A 15491-nucleotide genomic window follows, 5' to 3' on the forward strand; every position below is an offset into this window, starting at 1 on the left:
GGCCGCCCGTCCCGCTCGCTGCAGCGCCGCCGAGCCCCGCCCCCCCCCGCCCCCGCCGCGGCTCCGCCTCCCGGGGGCGCGCGCACGCACCGGCCGAAGAGCTGCCGCGGTCCCGGTGGCGGTGGGTGGTTTTCGGCAAGAGCCCTCTCCAGGTATGGAGGGAGGGCAGGGGGGGTGGTTGTTCTCCCAGCCCTGAGCCCCGCACCTGTGAGCGGAGGGGCGGCTTAGCCCGGACTTAGCTGCTCTGCAAGGTCCCGGTTCATTTCCCACCGCCAACCATCGAGCAGGCTGTTCCTGTAAAGTTGGAGACGCCTTTTTTAAAAATCCGGGTAAAAGAGGTGCTGAAAGCAGGATTAACAGATGCAGAGGAGCTCCAAGCCTCCTGCCAGGCAGGGATGTAAATATGATGCATGCTTGGTGGTATTGCAGTCCTCTTGTACATAAAGGGAAAAATAATAATAAATATCTGTAAGAGTTACTGTCTCAATATATTGAGTTGTGCCAGTTGATTTTTAAGGACTAAGACAAGCCTGTATGTCTCCTCATTGCCTACATAGCTAACTCTGTAAGAAGGAAGATTTGCCAAACAAGTTGTAGTTGCAAAGGTGAGGTCACGCAGCATGTGTATTGGTAGCCAACTCCAAACTAGGGTATCGTGACTACTGATGCTGAGAAGTGCAAGGCAATAGCTAGTAATTACAGGCCAAAGTCTACGTGGTTCAGGGTAGCTTATTGTGGTTTCAGCTATTAGTTTTATTTTTATAATTAAAATATGTTTTATTTGGCAAGACTCACTGTATCATATTAAACAGGTTTACAAGGTTGTAAATACATATGAAAACTCTATATTGTATTACAGAACTTGATGTCTGAACCAGGAAGAGCCTTTCACAATCCTTTTCTCTATTCAAACTGCATTTACGTGAGTGCTAGCTAATGGGTCTCTACATCAGATCACAACTGTTCACAGTGAACTCAGAACATGAGAGAAGAGAATAAGGAAGCTTCTCGTTCTCCCAAATGGATCTCTTATGCGTGAAGCTGATGGGATGCCAGCAGAATGTTAGCAGCTACATCCACTGATATTGCTTTGACTTTTGAGAAGTACAGCTCCCGATTGAGTTCAGCTTGCCCTGCACCCACAAGGCTATGGTTGAGAACTGCAAGGCAAATCCAATCCAAGGAAGAAGCAATTCTTTCTGGCTGCTGTAAAAATTCTTGACCAAGTAAAATTATTTCTTTATGCTCATATTTTCTTTAACAAGTGAGTGTGAGCACTTTTTTGCTGTTAAGTTTTACTGCTCACTTTGAGCATAGAAACAAAAAAAACCTTTGGGCTCTATTTGTTTGCTGGGATGCACTCTGAACTCCTCCCATCTGAAATAAGCATAACTAACCAGTGAGAAACTGCTCCACTGGGGCTTCTGATTTGTTTTGCTGTGGCTGGCTAAACTCTTTAAAGGCTTTTCTAGCATAGGGGAGACATGATATATTGATTCAATTTGAAAATCCTCAGATATTATCACTGCACTCCATCTTGTGGAAGAGGCAACAACACATTTTGAAAAAAAAACGCTATAGGATTATTTTAGTAATTAAACCTAACAATGTCTGGTTCTTACTGCCAAAGCAAGAAACTACAAATAGTGGTGGATACAAGAAGTTGTTTGATTCTCAATCTACCCAATGGATTTGTGTAAATGTCCCTCAGTTTTAGGTACGAGTTTCACATCTCCTTTGTTTTGGAAAGGAGCTTTAGGAAAACAATCAAAGAGTGTAATTTGAAAAGAGAAACTAAAGCAGAAAGGACCCCACTTTCTAGATGAGGTTGCCAAGGAGCACCCCAAACTTGGGAGAGTTGTCATAAAGCTGAAGCAGCAGCCAGGCTGAGCAGGGCTGGTGATCTGTGAGGATATGTGGCAGGGGTAAAGACTCTGCTAAGCAGGATTGCTCTGTAGGGAACTGGCTGGTTTGGTTTGGGGGTTTTTTTTTCCTTACCTCATTAATAAGTGCAATAATCTAGCTGTATCTGGGACACTGTATTGAGGATCACTCTGTCTTACGAAAAAAAACCCAAATGATAAGGTTCTCTCTGCCCTTCTGAAACTGCCTTTGGTGGCTTGTGACCTTTTTCCCCTTGATGTTCAGTGCTGCTTTGGGAAATCAGAATAGATATTGAGGCAACAACTATGAACCATAGCAAAGGCATATTCATAGGTATTTGTGTCTGGCTGGATGAAGAGAAAATTGAGCAACTTATCTGGATTCACAGCTATAGAAAGGTTAACCTTCTAATAGTTGCCCTAGGACAAGCTTGAAGAGAAAGCCATTTAACTTTAATGAATAACTTAAAATACAAAGGGCTAGTTATTCCAACTGTTCCTTGGACAGAAGAAGAAAGGTTTTCTTGAGAAAAGACTGCAGAAAAGCTTAGTCATTCAGACCCAGAAAAGCAGGGGAAAAAGGTCTTGGGCAGGAAGAAGTTAGGAGAAAATTCTATTGTACAAACAAGGATCCTCTGAATTACATCACCCCAGAAGCAGGTTCCACAAGGAGTCTAAATTTAATTAGCAGACGTGAACTGTGCTTTTTTTTTTTTTCCCCAGAACTCCCCCCTGTCTTGCAGTAGCAGTAATGTGCGTGCTTCTCCCTGTGATGTGGAACAGCAATGCTGAATGAAGCGCTGACCTTTTTTGTTTTGTTTTCCAGGCTTGGACAACACAGTGGTCAACTTGGTGATTGCCGGTGTGCTTTACTGCTCCAAACTGTGCTAAGTCCGGTAAGGTAGAATTGATCTGGTTTAAGTAATGCCTCAATGCAAACAAGGCCTTGAAGGTGGAGTGTCTCTTTCTGTCTATTATTATAACATTAATTCCAGAGAGAATACTAAGGGCAGGGAATCTTTGTTGATGACAGTATTCGTTAGCCTTTTCCAGACTCCCTGGTCATTTTCCTGGAGCAGTGACTCATCACTTCATGACTGCTCTGATTACATTAAATTGTTATTATTATTATTACAATATAAGTAACATAATGCTTATGCTAATTCACTTTGTGTGCAACTGTCAGAATTCTTGAAACAGTCATCAATTGAGAGCATCCTACATGAGCATTTCAGCATTATTTAGACTTTTCCTGATTTTTCTATTCATATTTATGATATTTAATTCTCTTCAGTGATGATTTTCAATATAGTATGTGAAAATTCCGAGTAAATGGTCAGACCTTTTTGTGAAACCGTTGTTGTTTGAAGGGAAATCAGGACATAACATGATTGCTCTTCAGTTTTTACTAAAATTCAGCCTTACAGATTTTTTTCTTACAGAACAGGCTAAAGAGTAACGTTGAGGCGGGGGTACCAGGGAAGACTTTCCCAAAAGGAAAAGTCTGCTTTTTTGAAACATTGAACATGGATGATAAAATGATGCAGTTAGATTTTATTCAGATGTTGAGAGATTTTATGTTTGTGCTTATTTTATTAAGCAGTTTGTTGTATATAACACCAAAAGAGTCTTGAGTTTCAAGGCTGCCTCTGAACTCTGTTCCTGAAGAAAGGGAAGACTTCAAAATGTGCTTTCTGGTATATCCAACATTAAAAAAAAAAAACCACCCGTATCATCCTTTTTGCCTGCTTTTTCTTTGTAAGAGAATGAATTCGAAGGCATGAAAAAACACAACATAATGTAACAACGAAGGGACAGTACCAAGGTCTGACTTGGGTCAGACCTACCTTGGTGGGGTTATTCATGTGTTTGAAGTTACACGAGTATTTTGTTCTGCCCATAGGTGGAATGCAAGCATGCTTACCACAGTAACTGAAATGAGTGAAGAAAGACCATGTGAGTAAGAATTATAGTGAAAAAACAGACTGCTATTTTGAAATGGAAATTTATGACATTTATCTGAGAATTGATGCAGAAGGCTTGTGAACTGGAGCTGAGTTTGAAATGAAAATGCTTTCACACTTTTCTCTAGAAAAATGAGGTCCTCTAGTGCTGCTTTTGCAGTGGAGCAAATACCAACTAGTCATTTCCTCACAGCTTCAGTACTTTGTTTTCTATCCTGGTTTTATTCTGAGAAGAGAGAGAGAGAGAAAGCATTTGAGCAAAATTTGTGTCATTGCCATGCAAATATAAGATCATTTATTATGTAATTTCAGGTATTGCCATACATTCAGCATCTCCTGTCTTCTTTTTTGGCCATCTGACTGCTATTGAAGTCATTCCTCTTTTATTTCTCATAGCAAAAATAAAAAAGATGGTCAACAAACCTTACAAATTCACCTTCCTCTCAAAGGCCATTTGCTACTTCAGTTGCTACAGTTTGCCTGTGAAGCAAGATAAACTACAGCTCTGTTGCATCTCTGTGCCATCCACATTGCCATGAAGAAAATGTTGCTTATCACTGAAAGAGAGCATTAAATTAAAGCGAACAATTTACAATGGGGAAATATCTCTGTTGGAATCCCCTTCTCTGAATTGGTAATTGGAACTTCAGCAAAGAATGAACATGAAATAGAGAGTTTAAAACAATATGTTGTGTTCAATGGGTTTAATAAGAATTATAAACATTTTACTGTGGTGTTGCACATAATTTTCAGTTGTCTCTTTAAAAAAAGCTACTACTTTATTTTAATTACACATGGGATTAGCTAATTTTTTTAATTCGTTTTAAGTTCCCTTTGTCCTAAATATGCCTTACTATTTTTAGAACACCACTAGTAATTGAACAGTGACATTCACCTGTGGAGGCTTTTACAACTCATACTCCTCAGAAAGAAAGAAGATGTCTAAGAACATACGTGAACACAGGAAATGCCCCACTGGATCAGACTGGGGATCTTTTTTTTTTCTCTGACAGTGGCAAGAGACCCTGGCACGCATCAGGTACTTTGAGTGTACATCAGATGAGGCAGGCTACAGTTTCTCCTCCAGAAATTCTCACTGAAGTTCTAGCTGCACTTTTTCCTCTCAACTTTTTATTCATATACTCCCTAACCAAGGCCCTTCCAAGCTGCAGGGCCTCCTCCTCAATGTCTTCCAGGCACTGTCCCTGCTGGTTATTCATGTCACCAGAAGAAGGAAGCTTGATGGGGGGGGTCCTGGTGGGACCTGTGTCCATTCCATCATCCTCTCACATCTCCAGGCAGAGCATCACTGGGCAGCATCCACCTGCTCCTCGATTAACCTTTAAGAAGTGTCGGTCATGTCAGGGTTTGTCTGCGTCATGCCCTCCTCCAGTTCCCATCTCTGTATTTTCAATCCTGTAGCTCTTCCCTTTCTTTTATTTGTTGTTCATTGTAGTTAATTTTTTCCTCCTTGTTTTCCTTACCTTTAGCTCTCTTCCTCCCTATGGGGGCTTCAAGATTTTGCTAATACATGCTTAAACAGAAAAGCAAATGGAAGCAGCAGGAGAAACGATTTATAGAATGCACACAAGCTCTGCCACCTTCTTCAGGCCTTCTTCCTTGTATTCCACTGGCTTCCATGGCTGTTAGGAAGGTAAATCCTTGCCTAGTCCTTTCACTATCCATTTTGGGACCTATTGTCCATGAACTTCTCCAATTCCTCTTTGAACCTCCTGTTGGGATCTGCTTGCACAACATTTTTTGGCAACAAGTCCAGAAATTCACTACCCGCTGGGTAAAGTAATGTGGGTTTTTTATCTGTTTTAAACTAACTTCACCAAATGAGCCAAACTCTGCAATTTGATGAAAAATCATAGAATCACAGAATGGTTTGGGTTGGAAGGGACCTCAAAGATCATCTAGTTCCCAACCCCCTGCCATGGGCAGGGACGCCCTCTACTAGACCACGTTGCTCAAAGCCCCATCCAACCTGGCCTTGAACACTTCCAGGGAGGGGGCATCCACAGCTTCTCTGGGCAACCTGTTTCAGTGTCTCACCACTGTCACAGTGAAGATTTTCTTCCTAACATCTAATCTAAATCTACCCTCTTTTAGTTTAAACCCATTACCCCTTGCCCTATCAGTACATGCCCTTGTAAACAGTCCCTTTCCAGCTTTCCTGTAGGCCCTTCAGGTACTGGAAGGCTGCTGTAAGGTCTCCCTGGAGCTGTCTCTTCTCCAGGCTGAACAATCCCAACTCTCTCAGCCTGTCCTCATAGGAGAGGTGCTCCAGCCCTCAGATCATCTTCCTGGCCCTCCTCTGGACTCACTCCAACATGTTGAGGACTTGCTCCAACAGATCCATATGGTTCCGTATTCAGCTTTTCAGCCACCTTTATTTCGTAAACCTTGAACGAGTCTCACCACAGCACTCTCCTAGTTGAAAAGTTTCATATTTTTTAGTCTGATCTCATAAGGCAGCCACTGCCTTTAATCCCTTTAATAATTTCAGTTGTCTTCTCTGCATCTTCCTTGACTCTACCATGTTCTTTTCCAGATATCAAGACCAGAAATATATAGAGCATTCAAAATGTGGATACAATAGAGTTACACTAGAATTGAGGGCAAATTATTCTCTCTCGCTACTATTTCAGATGTTGCCAAACACTTTTCTTGCCTTTTGTTTGAATGCTACTACAAATTGACCTATTGATTTCACAGAGCTTCAGTCTCAATAACTCTGACATTTCTTTCCTGAGTTGTATCTGGTCATTAGATCTGGGAATACTATGTGATAATCTGTGTGCTTCAGAGAAAGACAACTCATTTAGCCGATTAAATAGTGTTGTTAATTTTTAGAAGTGATGGTAACCTATACAGGTTCAGAATTTCATTCTGAATCCTGTGAATGATTACTTTTATAATTTCTTGTATAATGTATGAATATGTCTGTTGGTCCCTGTGTTGTAGGTCTTCCAAAGGAACAGCTCTACTTTGAGTGAAGTGGAATTCTTATTTAAATAAGCTCAAACATATTTTTGTTATGAGGTAGATGAGGTGAAAATGCTGTAGATACAGATCCTAGATAGGAAGACAGCAGAAGCAAATTAGAGTTACCTTTGGAGCAGTACCTGAGTCCTGCAATAGAAAAGTCAGTTTCTTCCTTTGTGGCTGGTGATCTGCATGCTGACTAGACAAGGAGGAAGGGAATGGGTGCTCCTTAATCATCATTGTGATCTTTGCAGGTTTTTATTTCTTTTCTTGATTTCATTTCTACTTTTTAGATACACAAATGCCAAAAGTGAACAATTAGGAGGTTGTTATCAGAGACTTTATGACATTGAGCTGTTTGTGTGTGTATGTGTACATATACCCCTTATAGGTGTACCCTTTGACTTGACGGCCTTGCACTAGAGTTCAAACAGATACAGGCTGAAGAAAGAATTTTTTTCTTATCCATTTTACTTAGAGAAGTAATGGCTTCCTAGTGATCAGACGTTTTGCATGTTACATTTTTGCTTAGCACATTTGTTCTTGTCTGTTCAGTATCCACATGAAACAACAACGTAGGGCACCTGTAAAGGCAGTCACACAAACGGACAGCACGCTATTCTTTTATAAGGCTCTTTGCTGTTTTAGTTTTGTATTTTAAAAATCCAGACATTTTTATTCAGTTTTCTAGCAAATAAAAGAAGGTACTACCTGTTGTTTTTTTAAGGGGGAGGGTTGTAAAATATCCAAAGAATAAGTAAAATATCCATTTAAAAATGAGCAATTTGACCTTATTCTGTTCTTAGTAATGTTGATTACTGGGGAGAAAAGGATTGTTAATGTGGAAGCTCCATGTCCCTTTAAAGCACCTCTTGTGTTATTAAAAGTAAACATGTTTGAAGAATCAACCTTTTGCTAACGATCAGTATACTCCTTTCCCTTTTTGTCTTCAAGTAGACCAGCTGACGCCAGCTCTGACTTTTTTTTTTTTCCCCATGCAAGGAGGTGGTTACAGCAAAGATGTATTTTAACCCACAAACTTGGAAAAATAAAACTATCCTTTTTTTCAATTTCAGATCATGTTTACCGAAGCATATTTCTCCTGATCGCTCTATATAAAGTCCTTTCTAATACTATGATTGGTGCCTATAAATACACAGGCAGTGAGATGGCAATCACCAAAGAAGAAGAGCTATGAATAAATTTGGGCTTGAAATTTAGAACATTTCTAATCATCAGAAAAATCAGGTTCTGGAACAGCTTTTCAGCAGAAGTCACGGTGGGATGAACTCTTCTCAGAACAAAGATGACATCTGTGATTTCTAGCTCTTCCAATTTAATCAGAGGGCTGTAAGACAACCTGTAGCCTGTCTTTCTTGTGCAGAACAAAAAAACCCCCCTGAATTCTACAGTCTGAGCATCCTACTGTCTATGTGGAGACATAGCTACACCTCTGCTTTAGGGATTAAAAGGAGAAAATCCACATCTGCTCTGCTACACCCTGCCTGTGCAGGGAGTGAGCTCTTACTGAGCTGTGGAGTTGCGTTAAATGACTTCCATGAAAGCATCTGTGGAAGTTTGACATGGCTGCTTTTCTGCTGGAGGGCACTGTCATCCGAGCTGAGCTGGCAGAAAGGCTCATACAAGTGTTTCTTATTTGCTTTGGCAAAAGGTCAGCCAAGATTAGCTCAAAATACATTAAGCAATAGATTAAACGACGCCAGCTGAATTTTGTGCAGAAGTAGATTAGGAGTGCCCACAGAGGCTGTTCAACAAGCTGAACTCCAGAGGCAAGTGAACTCTGAAAGAAAGGATGGTGACAGCTTCTGCCATTTCTGTGGTGAATATCTGACACAGCCCAGTAGCTATATCTATGCAACCAGTTATTTCTGCTACCATCTGAATGATAGTCTTTGCACAGTGAGAACCCTTGAAATATTAAGCTTGCAACATTTCTGGACAGGTTGAAAATACTTGCAGATTTTTGCATTCTTGGATGTTCTCCCATGGCACATGGAGAACTGCTTGATAGATGGCAGGAAAAAACAGACAAGATGGACTTGTGGGTCCAACTCAAAAACTGCCACACTTCCTTTCATACTGCCCTGAGGCCTGTTTGGATGCCTCTGTACCACACTGCTGGTCCTTGCAAGTGCTGAAATGTTGGTGGAGGGGTGTTTGACGCCTTGACCAGTGAATGTCTCAAGGCTAGCTAGTCAACCACAAAATTACCACACAGCTTTAGCATGGCACTTGTGCTGGCATGTTTTAGCCCAGCGTATTCTTAAGGTTGATCAGTAGATGCCTACAGGACCAGGATAAGAAACAGGCCATGTACCAAATGATTACGTCTGGTTTCCTGCAGTCAGTGACGTGAACTTCCTAAATTATTCTTCCTAGATGTTACATCCTGATTGCTGTGTTTAATGGCTACATGTGGACTTTCACTTCATTGTTGTTGAGGGGTTTTTTTACTACTTTTCTTAATCCACTTATACTTTTGACCTCCATAGCATCTCATGGCAATGAGTTCCACAATTTAATTATACATTAAAAGGACTGGCTTGCGGGAGTGACAATGCACAGAAGCTACACGTTCCTCAAAGGCTGTTTGCCATTTTCATGCCTTCATTGCAAAGTTCCAGCCTGCAGGGACACATACAGAAGCTAGAAATGGAAAAGATCCATTATATCATAGTGTTAGCTCCAGCCTTAATAGAAAATGTTTCAGTCACAGCTTGACATGATAACATCAGTGTACTTAAGAGATACAGCGGGTCTCAGAACAGTCTGCAGGGTGCGAAAACAAAATGACTTCTCAAGCCTCCAGGGTAGTTTTTTTCCTCAACAGAAGGAACAGGGCAGGATTTGTGTTAGAGCTACTGTGAGCAACTCTTTTGGAATAGTTGATATTTTGAGTAGGCCTGCCATTTTCCTGACAATTGTAGGTCTAGAGGTATTGCCTCGCCTTCAGCAGTTGCTAGACCAAGACTGTGTGCATTTGTTTGTATATGCATTATAGAGATGACATTGTTATATTACTAAATCACAGTTTGTAAGTATCTTCATGGGCAATATGGTTGGTTTTCAGTACCATAAACATTGGTTAAAGAAGAGGCAATAAATGGTTGAAAGCTTACCACAAACTGCCAGTCTAAAAGTAGAGCTCAGTCTTGAACCATGAAAGTAGTAAATCACTGGGGTGGTTTTCTAAGGATTATGCAGGATTGTCTCTCACTTGAAATTGTTTGATCAGTAGTGGGTTTGGTTTTTTCCCTAAAGCTTGTTTTCTATTTTAAAGTAGTAGGAATTTAGGGAAGCATTGCATCACTGTATTTTAGATCACAGTGGTGATGTTTAAGATTATATAAAGTATGAAAATAAGGATAAAGGAAGAACTCAGAATACCCATAACTATTGAAAGACGTAATTTGCTCTGGGATAACTCAGAGGAAATAAATATCAGTTAGTTTAAACAACTCCTTTGGTAATCTACTGAGGGCTTTTCCTAACAAACACCACCACTACAGATTTGTATAGTACTTTTATTTAGCGGTAATCCAAAGTGGTATACAGATGGTATATGGGATTATTTCATGGATCTCTAAAAAGCAATCTCTTCTCGAGTAGAAAAATTGTAATTATTCTCTGTCAACAATAATACACTGTATGCTGTATCAGCAGTGTGGTTTCTGGATACCTGGGGTATAATTCCATCTATAGACAGAATATATGACCTACTGTCTTCCTTTTTTGAGAAAATGATAAGAAACAAATGTTGAAGAAAATGTCTAACTATAAGCTGGAAAACCTTCCTCCAAACCAATGCTCAGTATCTGATTAAGATATCATGGATTTTACATGAACTCATCTATTTTTCTCTCTGAGAGAAAAAATGTATTACCTTTTTTTTCTCTCAAGAAGTTTTAATTCCTTCAGTCCTGCTAGTGGATGAAAAGCTTTATTTCCTTCTTTTTTAATGGAAATTTCTAAGCCTTATGATTGTAGAGAAAAGATTAAAAGTCTGCAGCAAAGATACAATAATTGTAAATCAAATAAACCCCATGAACCCCATATTTCTTTTAAAATTCCCTGATGCTTGAGGGCAATAATATGGATCTTAGTAACTGGGACAAGACTTTTCTGTGCTTGGGGCTGATAATATTGTAATTCCTACCTCTTTGCTTGTTGTAGATGAGAAATAATTTGGATTGTGTTATAGCCCCACTGTGCATTCCAAGAAAACTCCAACAAACTCGTACAGATTAGGTGACTCCAAAGTGAAGATGTTATTTTTTTTCAAATATATGTCCTTCATTCTAAAGTACTCTCGATTAATGGGACATTCAGTGGTATGCTGAACAGGGAAACCAAGCTTTAATAACAGGTAAAATTTTGTAAAACTCAGTAATTCATCACATCAGCTGCCCAGGTTTATTTTACCTAGACAGACTTGAAATGTCATATACATTTTAATTAACACACTATATACTATTCCAAGGTTTTAAACCAGGTACAGGTTTATAATGTGTGTGAACATACATTGCAAGAAGAAGAAATTGCCCATTTGTACATAGCTGAACACAAAATTGGCAAAATTCGGTGCAGGGCAGTTATGTAAAACAGCTCAGTTCTATCAATCCAGATCTCAAAGCTCACCTAAGGTTTTTGATACAACTTCTAATTATTGTTAGTGGCTCTGATTTACGTACATTTCTAACTGCAGCGGGCCTTCCAGACTGCACGTCCATGTAAGCCACCTAGCAGGCATATGGGGACTGTGAAATAAATAGATGCAAGCAGCTCTACAATTGCTCATTGGTTTGGGGGAACAAATGGATTCCTAGTGAACCATCAGCATCACCTCAGTATGCTTTGGAAGTCTGTTCAAAGCTGCACTTCTCCACTCTGCTGAGAAAGTGAACTCTCATAGCTCAAAATGGTGTAACTGTTTTATTCAATATTCCTATTTTGTATTTTTTGAATACTCCACATTAATTTTCAGTGTAATTCTGTTCCAGGTGTTTGTGCACTACAAAAGGTTTTTGTTTCTAAGTACATGTTCTGCTATGGTAATTATCCCTCCTGCACTGTAATTCAAGACTGAAAGTTGATTTATTCTCCATGTGTTCTTTGTAGAATTAAATGTGTCACCATTGTAACTGACTGACTTCTGACAAAGCTGATCTAAATAGTTGCAGAAATGTCTCATTGCCTTCACAGTTATGAGCCCAATTAACTTGTCAACATTTTCCAACGGTTATTTACTACAGATTTACCACAGCTCTAATCAGCTATAGAGGTGAGGAAAAGAAGGACAACTAGGGTAGAGAGTGTCTTTCCTTGCAGTTTTCTAGTGAAAAGTGTAACTGGAGCCTCATTTCACAGGTATTCTAAGATACGTAGGATGTTGGAAATGGCGATGGGTCAGAAAATCATGAAGAGGTTTGTTCAATGATTGTGATCTGACTCTGAAGCCTACTGAAATTAACTTTTGTACTACTAATTATTTCACTTTTGGTTGTTTCAACAGACACATTTAAAAATGAGATTATCCCATCTGTCTTAGCATATTTTATATGTCATTTCACATGCAATTTGCTACCTAAAAGCCAGCTTCTGTTATCTTTGTTCTTCACATGCTGAGAAAATGTGAAAATTCAGAAAAAATTGAGAACATTGGCTATTGCTCTGATAGTATTCATCCCTTTCGTATTTTGCTTCTTTGTGTGTATTCTGTGTCACCTAAACTAAATTACTGTAGATTCTCCTAGGAAAGTTTCACATTGTACATTTTGTGATTTAAATATAGCTGAGGACCGCAAGGGACCTTGCTAGAGTGTGAGTCACTGTGCATTGCACTTTCTGGAGCTGTTGAAAGGTGCAGAGGTCAGAAGCCGTTGATCTAGCCTGACACCTTCAGAATAAACAGTGTTCAAAATGCCTTTACTCTTCTCTTATGGGAATACAAGCGACGACTACTTTTGAGAGGGGACTGCCCTCACACTGTGGATCTTTTTTGCCCACCCTGACCATCACAGCAGCGAAGTGTGCCCTGCTGGCAGCAGGGCAGGATGCCAGTGGTGGCTGCTGAAGGTTCTCAGCAGCCTCTTCCAGGCTCCCAGACCATCACCGCCCGGTAGCAATTCGACAGTACCATCTGGTGCCAAGTTGGAGTTGCACAGTCCATTCACTGTCATGGTGCATCATAACCTGCGATGTTCAAAAGGTTCATCGCTCTTTGGCAGAAAGCATCTCTCTGTACATATTGTGTTCAAGAACCAGATAGTGATTGTCTGTCCATAGATATTCAAGTTGCAATTCTGTTTTTAAGATACCTAAGGAATATATGTAATCAATATAAAACTAAAGTTGTTTCTTTTCTGAGAGGGCACTGTGGCTGAATGGAAACCATGGTAACTAGGATGGCATCTGCTGGTACCTTGTTCCCGAGTGATAAAAATGCACATAGAGTAGGCTTTGTGCTTAGCAACAAAACCTAATCAACCAAGTTTTCCAATAGCCCTCCCTCCAGCCCTCCATTGCAGCTGCCAGCCTTGTCCCATGCAGTGTGTATGCCCAGTCTTTGTACTTCATGTTCAGTAATCCATCCTTTAGGCGTGCAATAAGCAGCACAGAATACACTTCACACAAAAGAAAACAATTTATTCTTGTTGGCTGTTGCTTTAGAAGAATACACAACGCTGATCTCCTTCCCTATAGAGCTATTGTGAAGTGTGACTCATCCCTTGGCCAATGTGTTGGATGCTCACTTTAATTAGAATATGTGCATCTAAAGATTGTTGTAAACACTTGCTGATAATAGCAAATTACTCCCTGGTATACAATGGGAAGTAGAAGCAAATTTAATACATTAAGCTGTACATTTTAAGTCATGTTAGGGCAACACACTGACAAAAATTAATTAGGGAAATTCTCTAATTAGCATACATTGGCTGCCATACAAATCATGTTGGCATGAAAAATGGGAATAATGCAAATTGTACTCTACAGTGATGATTAAATATTTTCTAAACACTAAGCAATATTATAAAAATCTTTGTTATCTACCCTATGTGGCAAATCTGGATAAGGATCCAATTTATTTATAATAAGAAGAGTGAAAAGAGATAAAGTATTACTGCTTTCTAGTTATTGATGGTACACATTAAATAGGCTGACTTTCATCTCATATGCAGATGCTTTCCTTGGTACAGGCAAGTGAAATGCCCTTATGCTTACCTGGGACCTAACTGACCCACACAACAGAGCCAGCATCCGACACAGCACAAGTTGATGATCCAGAGACTTCACAATCTCTCTCTTGGGAGATTGTAAGAAAGAACAGGAATATTATGTCTTTCCAAATGTAGCTGAGCACACTTAAGCAAGCTTAGCATGATCCCAAAATTTAAGCTATTACACTAATACTAGAATGATAATATCATGTGTGTTCACACGTGCATCTTTTTCTTTCTCTGTTGTGCAGAAATAAATCATTTTTGTCTGTAAGCAACATATCTTTTTTCTCTTTTTAAAGTTCACTGTTATTTACTGACTCAGGATGTAGCATAACATAGCATAATGCTATATCACTGTCTGTTAAGAAGTCGTCTCTGGGGTGTTGTTAGACTAATTGACTTTATTAAGATCATCTATAAGAGTGTTCTCACATGGTCACGTGGTACTTGGAAATCTTCACAGGGTGCCACTTCACACTTTCATAGAAGAGTATATTTCAGTGTTTTTCATCCCTCAGACAAAAAAAAAAAAAATGTGAACAACAGAATCTTAACTGAACTGGCATTATTTCTGATGATGATAAATTTACAGAAGCCTCAGAACTAATTGTGCATATTTTTGATCATTTCTGTTGGTGGAAACCTGACCATTTATGTAAATATATACTCAAATATCTAAGCGTCAGAATCAGGACTTGAGGGTCTATCTCGTTCCATTCCCTTGATGAGGATAACGGTGCCCCCCTGCACTGGTACAGGCTCAGGTTCACTGGTTCTTCCACAGTCTGATCTATAACAGACTTGTTTACATCATAAAGTTTCGTGCCTTAGAAAATGAGTTACAACTACAATCTTTTAAATGTGCAATAAATGGTAACAATTCCTTTCATAAAGAGCTCTGACTGTAACGTGGATCCTGTAACCTTATTACCGGAAAATGTTACTACAGAGGAATTGCTAAGGGAAGAGGAGCAGCTGTGAGCTTACATACCATTTTTCTACATTACTGTTCATTAAATAAAATAAGGCAATATTATTTCCATTGGTAAACCACAGAGAAAAAACAGGGATAAGTTTTGCTTGGATCTTCACTCGTTTACCTGTTCTCCCACCCAGACCCCTGGCTGCTGCTTTCCAGAGATGACGAATGCATTGCCTGGTACGAAGTATATACAGAGAAAACACACAAGCTGGCGGGAAGAATGATGGTGTTTTACTATTGCAGGAATAATCCTTAAATTGTATATTTGTCTTCTGTTCAAGGATGCCTTTGTCTCTTAAGCTATATTTTAGTACCTTTATCTCTCCAGTCACATCTTACAGATGAGATGGCAGAGTTAGCTCCCAGTAGGGACAGGAATTGGAAGGACGACATTCCAAGCAAAGGAGTAAAGCATAGATGGATGGAATCA

General features: G+C 39.7%; 1 long non-coding RNA gene across 4 annotated transcripts; it reads left to right on the forward strand.

The window, feature by feature from the left end:
- The first annotated feature begins 29 nt into the window (after positions 1 to 29).
- On the forward strand, positions 30 to 14974 carry LOC142600962 (uncharacterized). Of its 4 annotated transcripts, none has more exons than XR_012834470.1 (6): positions 30 to 329; positions 860 to 1264; positions 2710 to 2835; positions 3787 to 3839; positions 4244 to 4481; positions 7915 to 14974. It is a non-coding gene; the product is annotated as an uncharacterized LOC142600962 (long non-coding RNA). The 4 variants fall into 4 exon arrangements; XR_012834469.1 differs by having other exon boundaries at positions 11565 to 14974; XR_012834471.1 differs by lacking the exon at positions 7915 to 14974 and adding an exon at positions 5044 to 5868.
- The last annotated feature ends 517 nt before the right edge of the window (positions 14975 to 15491 follow it).

This window comes from Balearica regulorum, chromosome 3 (genome assembly GCF_011004875.1).
Source record: "Balearica regulorum gibbericeps isolate bBalReg1 chromosome 3, bBalReg1.pri, whole genome shotgun sequence".
NCBI classification, from domain to species: Eukaryota; Metazoa; Chordata; class Aves; order Gruiformes; family Gruidae; genus Balearica; species Balearica regulorum.